At 43.3% G+C, this 15,153-nt stretch overlaps 5 non-coding genes and 1 pseudogene across 5 annotated transcripts; all 6 read right to left on the bottom strand.

Annotated features, from left to right (window-relative positions):
• Positions 1-70: 70 nt before the first annotated feature.
• Positions 71-234, bottom strand: LOC135042740 (U1 spliceosomal RNA). Its single transcript, XR_010235815.1, has one exon. It is a non-coding gene; the product is annotated as a U1 spliceosomal RNA (small nuclear RNA).
• A 702-nt stretch (positions 235-936) lies between these two features.
• Positions 937-1,071, bottom strand: LOC135042721 (U1 spliceosomal RNA; annotated as a pseudogene).
• Positions 1,072-1,223: 152 nt separating this feature from the next.
• On the bottom strand, positions 1,224-1,387 carry LOC135042751 (U1 spliceosomal RNA). Its single transcript, XR_010235826.1, has one exon. It is a non-coding gene; the product is annotated as a U1 spliceosomal RNA (small nuclear RNA).
• A 6,732-nt stretch (positions 1,388-8,119) lies between these two features.
• LOC135042745 (U1 spliceosomal RNA) lies at positions 8,120-8,283 on the bottom strand. Its single transcript, XR_010235820.1, has one exon. It is a non-coding gene; the product is annotated as a U1 spliceosomal RNA (small nuclear RNA).
• Positions 8,284-8,938: 655 nt separating this feature from the next.
• Positions 8,939-9,101, bottom strand: LOC135042769 (U1 spliceosomal RNA). Its single transcript, XR_010235844.1, has one exon. It is a non-coding gene; the product is annotated as a U1 spliceosomal RNA (small nuclear RNA).
• Positions 9,102-9,253: 152 nt separating this feature from the next.
• Positions 9,254-9,417, bottom strand: LOC135042756 (U1 spliceosomal RNA). The gene has a single exon (XR_010235831.1). It is a non-coding gene; the product is annotated as a U1 spliceosomal RNA (small nuclear RNA).
• Positions 9,418-15,153: the final 5,736 nt, after the last annotated feature.

Below are 15,153 nucleotides of genomic sequence, written 5' to 3'. Positions count from 1 at the left end.
AACTCTCGAAAGAAGAACAAGGCTAGAGGAAGATCTGAGACAAAGAAATCTGACTTTTACCAGAGCTGACCAGAGGAAAACACAAACACAGTCCCCCACTACCACAAATAATGCAGTTGAGTTTCCCACATTTGGGGAAATCACAGGGGTCAGCATACCCAGAATGCAATGAATGAACCTCACCCTGGGAGAACAATCTTTATGACCATGGTATCTCCTATGCAAAATAAGTATGATTTGGGAAAGGGCTGGGGAGGGCCGCTGCTCAGGCACATCTCTGTCAAGTAAAGGAGATTCAACTGAGGCAGCACAAAGGAACTCTCATCTGGGGACAACAACTGCCGGGAGAACACATATTTTCAGATGAACATGGGAGGGCAGAAGGCTGCCTAATACTGAAGCACCCCCAAACAACAAACCAAATGCAACAACTAGTTCAAGCATTCCTGGGGGAAGGTCTGCAGAAGACGGATTTGCATACAGTGATGTCATCCAAGCAGTGGGCCAAAGTTGGCTGGAACCCTCATCTGCATATGAAAAGAGAAAAGGGGTATGCAGGGCAGGGCGGCCTTTTGCGGCGCTTGGATGACCCTTAGTTCGCATTAAACACCCCCACCCTCCTTCGGTGTGGGGCTCATGTTGGCCATGCCCCAGCCCCTGAAGCATTCAAGCTGATTTCTTTCAGCAGCTTGGCACTGTAACAGCTCCAGAGCTGCTCTGTAAGGCAAGTAAAAGGGTGTGGGCCCTGCAGCACTACCTGTAGTTTGCATTGTGCATCGGAAGGCACAAAGTAAGCAGACAGGAGGAGAAGTCAGGATAGTGCACAAGGGTGTAGAAGGGAGGGGCTCAAGAAAAAAGAAGTGGAAACAGACAGCAAACTAGGCTGGAGAGAGACCTGAGACAAAGAGATCTGAATTATATGAGAGCCGACTAGGGGAAACACAAATTATGCAGTCAAGTTTCCCACATTTGGGGAAATCGCAGGGGCAGCACACCCAGAGTGCAATGGGTGAGCCTTGCCCTGGGAGAAGCAACTTCATGATCATAGTATCTAACCTGGCAGGTAAGTAGGAGTTGGGCTAGAGCTGGGGAGGGTCGCTGCTCGGGCACCCCCCTGTCAAGTGAAGGAGATCCAACTGAGGCAGCACAAGGGAACTCTTGAAAGAAGAACAAGGCTAGAGGAAGATCTGAGACAAAGAAATCTGACTTTTACCAGAGCTGACCAGAGGAAAGCACAAACACAGTCCCCCACTACCACAAATAATGCAGTTGAGTTTCCCACATTTGGGGAAATCACAGAGGTCAGCATACCCAGAATGCAATGAATGAACCTAACCCTGGGAGAACAATCTTCATGACCATGTTATCTCCTATGCAAAATAAGTATGATTTGGGATAGGGCTGGGGAGGGCCGCTGCTCAGGCACATCTCTGTCAAGTAAAGGAGATTCAACTGAGGCAGCACAAGGGAACTCTCATCTGGGGACAACAACTGCAGGGAGAACACATATTTTCAGATGAACATGGGAGGGCAGAAGGCTGCCTAATACTGAAGCACCCCCAAACAACAAACCAAATGCAACAACTAGTGCAAGCATTCCTGGGGGAAGGCCTGCCGCAGATGGATTTGCATATGGTGATGTCATCCAAGCAGTGGGTCAAAGTTGGCTTCAACCCTCGTCTGCATATGAAAAGAGAAAAGGGGCATGCAGGGCATGGCGGCCTTTTGCGGCGCTTGGCTGACCCCTAGTTTGCATTAAACACCTCCACCCTCCGTCGGTGTGGGGCTCTTGTTGGCTATGCCCCAGCACCTGAAGCATTCAAGCTGATTTCTTGCTGCAGCTGGGCACTGTAACAGCTCCAGAGCTGCTCTGTAAGGCAAGGTAAAAGGGTGTGGGCCCTGCAGCACTACCTGTAGTTTGCATTGTGCGTTGGAAGGCACAAAGTAAGCAGACAGGAGAAGTCAGGAGAGTGCACAAGGGCATAGAAGGCAGCGGCTCAAGAAAAGAGAAGTGGAAACAGACAGCAAACTAGGCTGGAGAGAGACCTGAGACAAAGAGATCTGAATTACACCAGGTCCGTCATTATATTATATATACCAACAGTAGTTATATATATTTTTTTTTATATCATTAATTATCATCTCTATACTAGCAGACGCAGTACGGTAGTCCACGGCTGTGGCTATCTCTGTGTCGTCAGTGCTCGTCCATAATTGTATACCTACCTACCTGTGGTGGAAGTTTTTTTCTATCTTCTTCATACTAGTAGTTTAGCAGTCTGCTGACAGTGTCCACCAGGTCCGTCATTATATTATATATACCTACAGTAGTTATATATATTTTTTTTTTATATCATTAATTATCATCTCTATACTAGCAGACGCAGTACGGTAGTCCACGGCTGTAGCTACCTCTGTGTCGTCAGTCACTCGTCATCCATAAGTATACTAGTATCCATCCATCTCCATTGTTTACCTGAGGTGCCTTTTAGTTGTGCCTATTAAAATATGGAGAACAAAAATGTTGAGGTTCCAAAAATAGGGAAAGATCAAGATCCACTTCCACCTCGTGCTGAAGCTGCTGCCACTAGTCATGGCCGAGACGATGAAATTCCATCAACGTCGTCTGCCAAGGCCGATGCCCAATGTCATAGTACAGAGCATGTAAAATCCAAAACACAAAAGATCAGTAAAAAAAGGACTCAAAAATCTAAATAAAAATCGTCAGAGGAGAAGCGTAAACTTGCCAATATGCCATTTACCACACGGAGTGGCAAGGAACGGCTGAGGCCCTGGCCTATGTTCATGGCTAGTGGTTCAGCTTCACATGAGGATGGAAGCACTCAGCCTCTCGCTAGAAAAATGAAAAGACTTAAGCTGGCAAAAGCACAGCAAAGAACTGTGCGTTCTTCAAAATCACAAATCCACAAGGAGAGTCCAATTGTGTCGGTTGCGATGCCTGACCTTCCCAACACTGGACGTGAAGAGCATGCACCTTCCACCATTTGCACGCCCCCTGCAAGTGCTGGAAGGAGCACCCGCAGTCCAGTTCCTGATAGTCAGATTGAAGATGTCAGTGTTGAAGTACACCAGGATGAGGAGGATATGGGTGTTGCTGGCGCTGGGGAGGAAATTGACAAGGAGGATTCTGATGGTGAGGTGGTTTGTTTAAGTCAGGCACCCGGCGAGACACCTGTTGTCCGTGGGAGGAATATGGCCATTGACATGCCTGGTGAAAATACCAAAAAAATCAGCTCTTCGGTGTGGAAGTATTTCAACAGAAATGCGGACAACAGGTGTCAAGCCGTGTGTTGCCTTTGTCAAGCTGTAATAAGTAGGGGTAAGGACGTTAACCACCTCGGAACATCCTCCCTTATACGTCACCTGCAGCGCATTCATCATAAGTCAGTGACAAGTTCAAAAACTTTGGGCGACAGCGGAAGCAGTCCACTGACCAGTAAATCCCTTCCTCTTGTAACCAAGCTCACGCAAACCACCCCACCAACTCCCTCAGTGTCAATTTCCTCCTTCCCCAGGAATGCCAATAGTCCTGCAGGCCATGTCACTGACAATTCTGACGAGTTCTCTCCTGCCTGGGATTCCTCCGATGCATCCTTGAGTGTAACGCCTACTGCTGCTGGCGCTGCTGTTGTTGCTGCTGGGAGTCGATGGTCATCCCAGAGGGGAAGTCGTAAGACCACTTTTACTACTTCCACCAAGCAATTGACTGTCCAACAGTCTTTTGCAAGGAAGATGAAATATCACAGCAGTCATCCTGCTGCAAAGCGGATAACTGAGGCCTTGGCATCCTGGGCAGTGAGAAACGTGGTTCCGGTATCCATCATTACTTCAGAGCCAACTATAGACTTGATTGAGGTACTGTGTCCCCGGTACCAAATACCATCTAGGTTCCATTTCTCTAGGCAGGCGATACCGAAAATGTACACAGACCTCAGAAAAAGACTCACCAGTGTCCTAAAAAATGCAGTTGTACCCAATGTCCACTTAACCACGGACATGTGGACAAGTGGAGCAGGGCAGACTCAGGACTATATGACTGTGACAGCCCACTGGGTAGATGTATTGACTCCCGCCGCAAGAACAGCAGCGGCGGCACCAGTAGCAGCATCTCGCAAACGCCAACTCTTTCCTAGGCAGGCTATGCTTTGTATCACCGCTTTCCAGAATACGCACACAGCTGAAAACCTCTTACGGCAACTAAGGAAGATCATCACAGAATGGCTTACCCCAATTGGACTCTCCTGTGGATTTGTGGCATCGGACAACGCCAGCAATATTGTGCGTGCATTATATCTGGGCAAATTCCAGCACGTCCCATGTTTTGCACATACCTTGAATTTGGTGGTGCAGAATTATTTAAAAAACGACAGGGGCGTGCAAGAGATGCTGTCGGTGGCCACAAGAATTGCGGGACACTTTCGGCGTACAGGCACCACGTACAGAAGACTGGAGCAACACCAAAAACGCCTGAACCTGCCCTGCCATCATCTGAAGCAAGAAGTGGTAACGAGGTGGAATTCAACCCTCTATATGCTTCAGAGGATGGAGGAGCAGCAAAAGGCCATTCAAGCCTATACATCTGACCACGATATAGGAGGTGGAATGCACCTGTCTCAAGCGCAGTGGAGAATGATTTCAACGTTGTGCAAGGTTCTGCAACCTTTTGAACTTGCCACACGTGAAGTCAGTTCAGACACTGCCAGCCTGAGTCAGGTCATTCCCGTCATCAGGCTTTTGCAGAAGAAGCTGGAGACATTGAAGGAGGAGCTAAGACAGAGCGATTCCGCTAGGCATGTGGGACTTGTGGATGGAGCCCTTCATTCGCTTAACCAGGATTCACGGGTGGTCAATCTGTTGAAATCAGAGCACTACATTTTGGCCACCGTGCTCGATCCTAGATTTAAAACCTACGTTGTATCTCTCTTTCCGGCAGACACAAGTCTGCAGGGGTTCAAAGACCTGCTGGTGAGAAAATTATCAAGTCAAGCGGAACTTGATCGGTCAACAGCTCCTCCTTCACATTCTCCCGCAATTGGGGGTGCGAGGAAAAGGCTCAGAATTCCGAGCCCACCCGCTGGCGGTGATGCAGGGCAGTCTGGAGCGACTGCTGATGCTGACATCTGGTCCGGACTGAAGGACCTGCCAACGATTACGGACATGTCGTCTACTGTCACTGCATATGATTCTCTCACCATTGAAAGAATGGTGGAGGATTATATGAGTGACCGCATCCAAGTAGGCACGTCAGACAGTCCGTACGTATACTGGCAGGAAAAAGAGGCAATTTGGAGGCCCTTGCACAAACTGGCTTTATTCTACCTAAGTTGCCCTCCCACAAGTGTGTACTCCGAAAGAGTGTTTAGTGCCGCCGCTCACCTTGTCAGCAATCGGCGTACGAGGTTACTTCCAGAAAATGTGGAGAAGATGATGTTCATTAAAATGAATTATAATCAATTTCTCCGTGGAGACATTGACCAGCAGCAATTGCCTCCACAAAGTATACAGGGAGCTGAGATGGTGGATTCCAGTGGGGACGAATTGATAATCTGTAAGGAGGGGGATGTACACGGTGATGAATCGGAGGATGATGAGGTGGACATCTTGCCTCTATAGAGCCAGTTTGTGCAAGGAGAGATTAATTGCTTCTTTTTTGGTGGGGGTCCAAACCAACCCGTCATTTCAGTCACAGTCGTGTGGCAGACCCTGTCACTGAAATGATGGGTTGGTTAAAGTGTGCATGTCCTGTTTATACAACATAAGGGTGGGTGGGAGGGCCCAAGGCAATTCCACCTTGCACCTCTTTTTTCTTTTATTTTTCTTTGCGTCATGTGCTGTTTGGGGAGTGTTTTTTGGAAGGGCCATCCTGCGTGACACTGCAGTGCCACTCCTAGATGGGCCAGGTGTTTGTGTCGGCCACTTGGGTCGCTGAGCTTAGTCACACAGCTACCTCATTGCGCCTCTTTTTTTCTTTGCGTCATGTGCTGTTTGGGGAGTGTTTTTTGGAAGGGCCATCCTGCGTGACACTGCAGTGACACTCCTAGATGGGCCAGGTGTTTGTGTCGTCCACTTGGGTCGCTGAGCTTAGTCACACAGCTACCTCATTGCGCCTCTTTTTTTCTTTGCGTCATGTGCTGTTTGGGGAGTGTTTTTTGGAAGGGCCATCCTGCGTGACACTGCAGTGCCACTCCTAGATGGGCCAGGTGTTTGTGTCGGCCACTTGGGTCGCTGAGCTTAGTCACACAGCTACCTCATTGCGCCTCTTTTTTTCTTTGCGTCATGTGCTGTTTGGGGAGTGTTTTTTGGAAGGGCCATCATGCGTGACACTGCAGTGCCACTCCTAGATGGGCCAGGTGTTTGTGTCGGCCACTTGGGTCACTGAGCTTAGTCATCCAGCGACCTCGGTGCAAATTTTAGGACTAAAAATAATATTGTGAGGTGTGAGGTGTTAAGAATAGACTGAAAATGAGTGGAAATTATGGTTATTGAGGTTAATAATACTTTGGGATCAAAATGACTCCCAAATTCTATGATTTAAGCTGTTTTTTAGGGTTTTTTGAAAAAAACACCCGAATCCAAAACACACCCGAATCCGACAAAAAAAATTCGGTGAGGTTTAGCCAAAACGCGTTCGAACCCAAAACACGGCCGCGGAACCGAACCCAAAACCAAAACACAAAACCCGAAAAATTTCCGGTGCACATCTCTAGTGGCCATGCCATGTCACTGTGCAGGAGCCAGCACCGCTCACACACTAGTCCCCGGTGCAGCCCCCAACCCCCGGGACACCCGGAGCAACAAAATGTAGATTCAGGCCACCAGGCCACGCCCCTACCTATGAAACCATGCCTCCTTTTTACCATTGCGCTGCTTATCTGCGCGCACTGCATTACAATCTCCCTCGCCACCTCTCTGGGTGTCACCAGTGATAGTGACACCTCTGCCATGCTTGTAGCAGCTGGTCCTAAGATCTACGCCTCAAGCCCTGAGTGTTTGCCCTTGTGACTTGTTGATCATCATAGCAAAGCAGATGCTTACAGAAAACTGCAGGGGCTTAGATTGAAAATAAAAAAAATTGATAGGTATAAGGTAGAGAGGAGCGGGTTCGGTTCTCCGAGAACCGAATTCCCCACGAACTCCACGTGGTTTACACTGGTATGAGGCAGGCTCGGTTGTTCCCGCCTGACTCGGAAAACCTGAACAAGGGAAAATGTCATCATCCCGCTGTCGGATTCTCGCGAGATTCGGATTCCATATAAAGAGCTGCGCGTTGCCGCCATTTTTACTCGTGCATTGAAGAGAGAGCGGAGAGGACGTGGCTATGTTCTCTCAGTGGAAATCTCAATATCAGTGCTCAGTATCAGTGGATACTTATTGCTGCTCAGTAATACTAGTAGTGTGTCTCTCCTGCTCAGTGTCAGTTCTCAGTAGTATCCTCATCAGTGCTCAGTATCACTGCTCATTGTCTTGTGCTGCATTGTTGTGCTCAGCATACTACAGTACATTACTAATAGTCCAGTGCTGCATCTTGCTGCTCAGTGTCAGTTCTAGTATCCTCATCAGTGCTCACTATCACTGCTCATTGCATTGTGGTGTTCTGTATACTACAGTAACATAGTAATATAGTAACATATAGTAACATAGTTTTTGAGGTTGAATAGAGGCAAATTGCCCATCGTGTTCAACCTGTTTTAAGTTGTGATGATTCTACATACTTGCTGAATAATGTTTTATGACTAGTTAGCTACTACAACTCATGTTACCCCCGGATTAACCATGTTGATATTTTAAGTATTATAACCTTGGATAGCTTTTTCATTCAGAAATGTATCCATTCCTTTTTTAAATCCAATTACAGAGTCCGCCATTACCACCTTCCCTGGCAGGGAATTCCACATCCTGATTGCCCTAACAGTGAAGATCATAGTATCTCTCCTGGCAGGTAAGTAGGAGTTGGGCCAGAGCTGTGGAGGATTGCTGCTCGGGCACCCCCTGTCAAGTGAAGGAGATCCAACTGAGGCAGCACAAGGGAACTCTCGAAAGAAGAACAAGGCTAGAGGAAGATCTGAGACAAAGAAATCTGACTTTTACCAGAGCTGACCAGAGGAAAGCACAAACACAGTCCCCCACTACCACAAATAATGCAGTCGAGTTTCCCACATTTGGGGAAATCACAGGGGTCAGCATACCCAGAATGCAATGAATGAACCTCACCCTGGGAGAACAATCTTCATGACCATGGTATCGCCTATGCAAAATAAGTATGATTTGGGATAGGGCTGGGGAGGGCCGCTGCTCAGGCACATCTCTGTCAAGTAAAGGAGATTCAACTGAGGCAGCACAAGGGAACTCTCATCTGGAGACAACAACTGCAGGGAGAACACATATTTTCAGATGAACATGGGAGGGCAGAAGGCTGCCTAATACTGAAGCACCCCCAAACAACAAACCAAATGCAACAACTAGTACAAGCATTCCTGGGGGAAGTTCTGCAGAAGATGGATTTGCATACGGTGATGTCATCCAAGCAGTGGGCCAAAGTTGGCTGGAACCCTCATCTGCATATGAAAAGAGAAAAGGGGTATGCAGGGCATGGCGGCCTTTTGCGGCGCTTGGATGACCCTTAGTTCGCATTAAACACCCCCACCCTCCTTCGGTGTGGGGCTCATGTTGACAATGCCCCAGCCCCTGAAGCATTCAAGCTGATTTCTTACAGCAGCTTGGCACTGTAACAGCTCCAGAGCTGCTCTGTAAGGCAAGTAAAAGGGTGTGTAGTTTGCATTGTGCATTGGAAGGCACAAAGTAAGCAGACAGGAGGAGAAGTCAGGATAGTGCACAAGGGTATAAAAGGGAGGGGCTCAAGAAAAAAGAAGTGGAAACAGACAGCAAACTAGGCTGGAGAGAGACCTGAGACAAAGAGATCTGAATTATACGAGAGCCGACCAGGGGAAACACAAATTATGCAGTCAAGTTTCCCACATTTGGGGAAATCGCAGGGGCAGCACACCCAGAGTGCAATGGGTGAGCCTTGCCCTGGGAGAAGCACCTTCATGATCATAGTATCTCACCTGGCAGGTAAGTAGGAGTTGGGCTTGAGCTGGGGAGGGTCGCTGCTCGGGCACCCCCCTGTCAAGTGAAGGAGATCCAACTGAGGCAGCACAAGGGAACTCTCGAAAGAAGAACAAGGCTAGAGGAAGATCTGAAACAAAGAAATCTGACTTTTACCAGAGCTGACCAGAGGAAAACACAAACACAGTCCCCCACTACCACAAATAATGCAGTCGAGTTACCCACATTTGGGGAAATCACAGGGGTCAGCATACCCAGAATGCAATGAATGAACCTCACCCTGGGAGAATAATCTTCATGACCATGGTATCTCCTATGCAAAATAAGTATGATTTGGGATAGGGCTGGGGAGGGCCGCTGCTCAGGCACATCTCTGTCAAGTAAAGGAGATTCAACTGAGGCAGCACAAGGGAACTCCAGCATCCTCTACAGACTAAGAGAAAAGGATTTACCGGTAGGTATTAAAATCCTATTTTCTCATACGACCTAGAGGATGCTGGGGTCACATTAAGAACCATGGGGTTATACCAAAGCTCTTGAACGGGTGGAAGAGTGCGTACGACTCTGCAGCACCGAATGACCCAACTTGAGGTTATCATCGGCAAGGATGCAGTGGCGTTAATGTTTCCTGGTGTCAACCTGTATTATTTCAGTAGATATTGAAATGAGGATGCATCTTGCTGCCTTTCCAATGAAGCAAGTTTAATTTAGTAATAGGTGAAAAACCATCCCTACAAAGATGTTAATCAGATACTTGGCTTTGTGGACACTTTTCAGAGAACAAATTTGTTAGCATAAAAATAAAGCCAGAAAATGAAGAGCTGTTTAATCACTCAATTGGATTTTTTTGCCAGCATATTTCTTTTTCTCTGCAAACCACTGCTAAATTGTGCTTCCTAGCTGTTTTTATAAAATCACTGAATCAAATCTAACTCTGATTACATCAGAGAAGGCCAGGTACCCTACACCATAACAGGGGTTTTTGAAATTTTGACTTGTCTACTTAAAGATCACCAAAATCTGATAACAAGGTCAATTACATCCCTGGGTGGGATTAAACCACCAACCCTTTGGTTAATAACCAATCACACTAACCAATTGCGCCACAGAGACACTTTGCAAAAGTCCATACTGACAAAGGCTAATAAGCATTCATCTAGAACGTTTCCTAGAAAAACTTTAAAAAGTCAATAATCTGGAGAGTTTTTGTAAGATGTTTCTTCCATCAACCAACGAAGAAACACATTGTTACTTTCCCATGATGAGTGAGTGCTTCAAGATCTCTTGCACTTACATGTGCAGCAGAGTACTGTAATGAAAGCATGCTGGGTTCATAACCCAGAGGTAGGCAGATTGAAACTATCCTCTGCTATATGCATTTTTTTTTTGTTAATTAAAGTAATCCAAAACTGGGATTGATATTTTTTCTCTTTTATTTTTACTTAAAGTACAATAACTTTTACCATTTTAATATGTTTTAATAGTATATTGACAGTATTGTTTTCTTTCAAAAATCCACTTAATTTTCTTTACCCGATTATTAAAATGGTAATTGACAAAAACAAACAACATTGTCACCAGAAGAGCAATACAAAATGTACAAGTGATATATTAAAATCATCTTTCCAGCTTGAATTTCAATGATGCATTGGGGCAACGATTTTGTGAGAAACATCTTCACCCTTAAATAAAGATTTTCTTAATTCCTTACCTGTGTGCTAATTAGATATCACCTTGTTTTCACATTAAACAGACTTCCACATGAGAAAGCAGCAAGGATGCAGTGGCGTTAATGTTTCCTGGTGTCAACCTGTATTATTTCAGTAGATATTGAAATGAGGATGCATCTTGCTGCCTTTCCAATGAAGTAAGTTTAATTTAGTAATAGGTGAAAAACCATCCCTACAAAGATGTTAATCCGATACTTGGCTTTGTGGACACTTTTCAGAGAACAAATTTGTTAGCATAAAAATAAAGCCAGAAAATGAAGAGCTGTTTAATCACTCAATTGGATTTTTCTGCCAGCATATTTCATTTTCTCTGCAACCCACTGCTAAATTGTGCTTCCTAGCTGTTTTTTGATAAAATCACTTAATCAAATCTAACTCTGATTACATCAGAGTAGGCCAGGTACCCTACACCATAAGAGGGGGTTTGAAATTTTGACTTGTCTACTTAAAGATCACCAAAATCTGATGACAAGGTCAATAACATCCCTGGGTGGGATTGAACCACCAACCCTTTGGTTAATAACCAAACACACTAACCGATTGCACCACAGAGACACTTTGCAAAAGTCCATACTGACAAAGGCTAATAAGCATTCATCTAGAACGTTTCCTAGAAAACTTTAAAAAGTCAATAATCTGGAGAGATTTTGTAAGATGTTTCTTCCATCAACCAATGAAGAAACGCATTGGTACTTTCCCATGATGAGTGAGTGCTTCAGGATCTCTTGCACTTACATGTGCAGCAGAGTACTGCAATGGAAGCATGCTGGGCCCATAACCCAGAGGTAGGCAGATTGAAACTATCCTCTGCTATATGCATTTTTTTTTTGTTAATTAAAGTAATCCAAAACTGGGATTGATATTTTTGCTCTTTTATTTTTACTTAAAGTACAATAACTTTTACCATTTTAATTTGTTTTAATAGTATATTGACAGTATTGTTTTCTTTCAAAAATCCACTTAATTTTCTTTACCCTATTATTAAAATGGTAATTGACAAAAACAAACTACATTGTCACCAGAAGAGCAATACAAAATGTACAAGTGATATATTAAAATCATCTTTCCAGCTTGAATTTCAATGATGCATTGGGGCAACGATTTTGTGAGAAACATCTTCACCCTTAAATAAAGATTTTCTTAATTCCTTACCTGTGTGCTAATTAGATATCACCTTGTTTTCACATTAAACAGACTTCCACATGAGAAAGCAGCAAGGATGCAGTGGCGTTAATGTTTCCTGGTGTCAACCTGTATTATTTCAGTAGATATTGAAATGAGGATGCATCTTGCTGCCTTTCCAATGAAGCAAGTTTAATTTAGTAATAGGTGAAAAACCATCCCTACAAAGATGTTAATCAGATACTTGGCTTTGTGGACACTTTTCAGAGAACAAATTTGTTAGCATAAAAATAAAGCCAGAAAATGAAGAGCTGTTTAATCACTCAATTGGATTTTTTTGCCAGCATATTTCTTTTTCTCTGCAAACCACTGCTAAATTGTGCTTCCTAGCTGTTTTTATAAAATCACTGAATCAAATCTAACTCTGATTACATCAGAGAAGGCCAGGTACCCTACACCATAACAGGGGTTTTTGAAATTTTTACTTGTCTACTTAAAGATCACCAAAATCTGATAACAAGGTCAATTACGTCCCTGGGTGGGATTGAACCACCAACCTTTTGGTTAATAGCCGTACACACTAACTGATTGCGCCACAGCGACACTTTGCAAAAGTACATACTGACAAAGGCTAATAAGCATTCATCTAGAACGTTTCCTAGAAAAACTTTAAATAGTCAATAATCTGGAGAGTTTTTGTAAGATGTTTCTTCCATCAACCAATGAAGAAACACATTGGTACTTTCCCATGATGAGTGAGTGCTTCAGGATCTCTTGCAATTACATGTGCAGCAGAGTACTGTAATGGAAGCTCGCTGGGTCCATAACCCAGAGGTAGGCAGATTGAAACTATCCTCTGCTATATGCATTTTTTTTTGTTAATTAAAGTAAACCAAAACTGGGATTGATATTTTTGCTCTTTTATTTTTACTTAAAGTACAATAACTTTTACCATTTTAATTTGTTTTAATAGTATATTGACAGTATTGTTTTCTTTCAAAAATCCACTTAATTTTCTTTACCCGATTATTAAAATGGTAATTGACAAAAACAAACTACATTGTCACCAGAAGAGCAATACAAAATGTACAAGTGATATATTAAAATCATCTTTCCAGCTTGGATTTCAATGATGCATTGGGGCAACGATTTTGTGAGAAACATCTTCACCCTTAAATAAAGATTTTCTTAATTCCTTACATGTGTGCTAATTAGATATCACCTTGTTTTCACATTAAACAGACTTCCACATGAGAAAACAGCAAAGATGCAGTGGCGTTAATGTTTCATGGTGTCAACCTGTATTATTTCCGTAGATATTGAAATGAGGATGCATCTTGCTGCCTTTCCAATGAAGCAAGTTTAATTTAGTAATAGGTGAAAAACCATCCCTACAAAGATGTTAATCAGATACTTGGCTTTGTGGACACTTTTCAGAGAACAAATTTGTTATCATAAAAATAAAGCCAGAAAATGAAGAGCTGTTTAATCACTCAATTGTATTTTTCTGCCAGCATTTTTCTTTTTCTCTGCAACCCACTGCTAAATTGTGCTTCCTAGCTGTTTTTTTATAAAATCACTTAATCAAATCTAACTCTGATTACATCAGAGAAGGCCAGGTACCCTACACCATAAGAGGGGGTTTGCAATTTTGACTTGTCTACTTAAATATCACCAAAATCTGATCACAAGGTCAATTACGTCCCTGGGTGGGATTGAACCACCAACCTTTTGATTAATAGCTGAACACACTAACCGATTGCGCCACAGAGACACTTTGCAAAAAGAATATACTGACAAAGACTAATAAGCATTCATCTAGAACGTTTCCTAGAAAAACTTTAAAAAGTCAATAATCTGGAGAGTTTTTGTAAGATGTTTCTTCCAGCAACCAATGAAGAAACACATTGGTACTTCCGCATGATGAGTGAGTGCTTCAGGATCTCTTGCACTTACATGTGCAGCAGAGTACTGCAATGGAAGCATGCTGGGCCCATAACCCAGAGGTAGGCAGATTGAAACTATCCTTTGCTATATGCATTTTTTTTTTGTTCATTAAAGTAATCCAAAACTGGGATTGATATTTTAGCTTTTATTTTTACTTAAAGTACAATAACTTTTACCATTTTAATTTGTTTTAATAGTATATTGACAGTATTGTTTTCTTTCAAAAATCCACTTAATTTTCTTTACCCTATTATTAAAATGGTAATTGACAAAAATAAACTACATTGTCACCAGAAGAGCAATACAAAATGTACAAGTGATATATTAAAATCATCTTTCCAGCTTGAATTTCAATGATGCATTGGGGCAATGATTTTGTGAGAAACATCTTTACCCTTAAATAAAGATTTTCTTAATTCCTTACCTGTGTGCTAATTAGATATCACCTTGTTTTCACATTAAACAGACTTCCACATGAGAAAGCAGCAAGGATGCAGTGGCGTTAATGTTTCCTGGTGTCAACCTGTATTATTTCAGTAGATATTGAAATGAGGATGCATCTTGCTGCCTTTCCAATGAAGCAAGTTTAATTTAGTAATAGGTGAAAAACCATCCCTACAAATATGTTAATCAGATACTTGGCTTTGTGGACACTTTTCAGAGAACAAATTTGTTATCATAAAAATAAAGCCAGAAAATGAAGAGCTGTTTAATCACTCAATTGTATTTTTCTGCCAGCATTTTTCTTTTTCTCTGCAACCCACTGCTAAATTGTGCTTCCTAGCTGTTTTTTTATAAAATCACTTAATCAAATCTAACTCTGATTACATCAGAGAAGGCCAGGTACCCTACACCATAAGAGGGGGTTTGCAATTTTGACTTGTCTACTTAAATATCACCAAAATCTGATCACAAGGTCAATTACATCCCTGGGTGGGATTGAACCACCAACCTTTTGATTAATAGCTGAACACACTAACCGATTGCGCCACAGAGACACTTTGCAAAAAGAATATACTGACAAAGACTAATAAGCATTCATCTAGAACGTTTCCTAGAAAAACTTTAAAAAGTCAATAATCTGGAGAGTTTTTGTAAGATGTTTCTTCCAGCAACCAATGAAGAAACACATTGGTACTTCCGCATGATGAGTGAGTGCTTCAGGATCTCTTGCACTTACATGTGCAGCAGAGTACTGCAATGGAAGCATGCTGGGCCCATAACCCAGAGGTAGGCAGATTGAAACTATCCTTTGCTATATGCATTT

Source organism: Pseudophryne corroboree, unplaced genomic scaffold, assembly GCF_028390025.1.
Source record: "Pseudophryne corroboree isolate aPseCor3 unplaced genomic scaffold, aPseCor3.hap2 scaffold_835, whole genome shotgun sequence".
NCBI lineage: Eukaryota > Metazoa > Chordata > Amphibia > Anura > Myobatrachidae > Pseudophryne > Pseudophryne corroboree.
The sequence above is the reverse complement of the archived record's forward strand: the minus strand, read 5'-3'. Positions and strand labels throughout refer to the sequence as shown.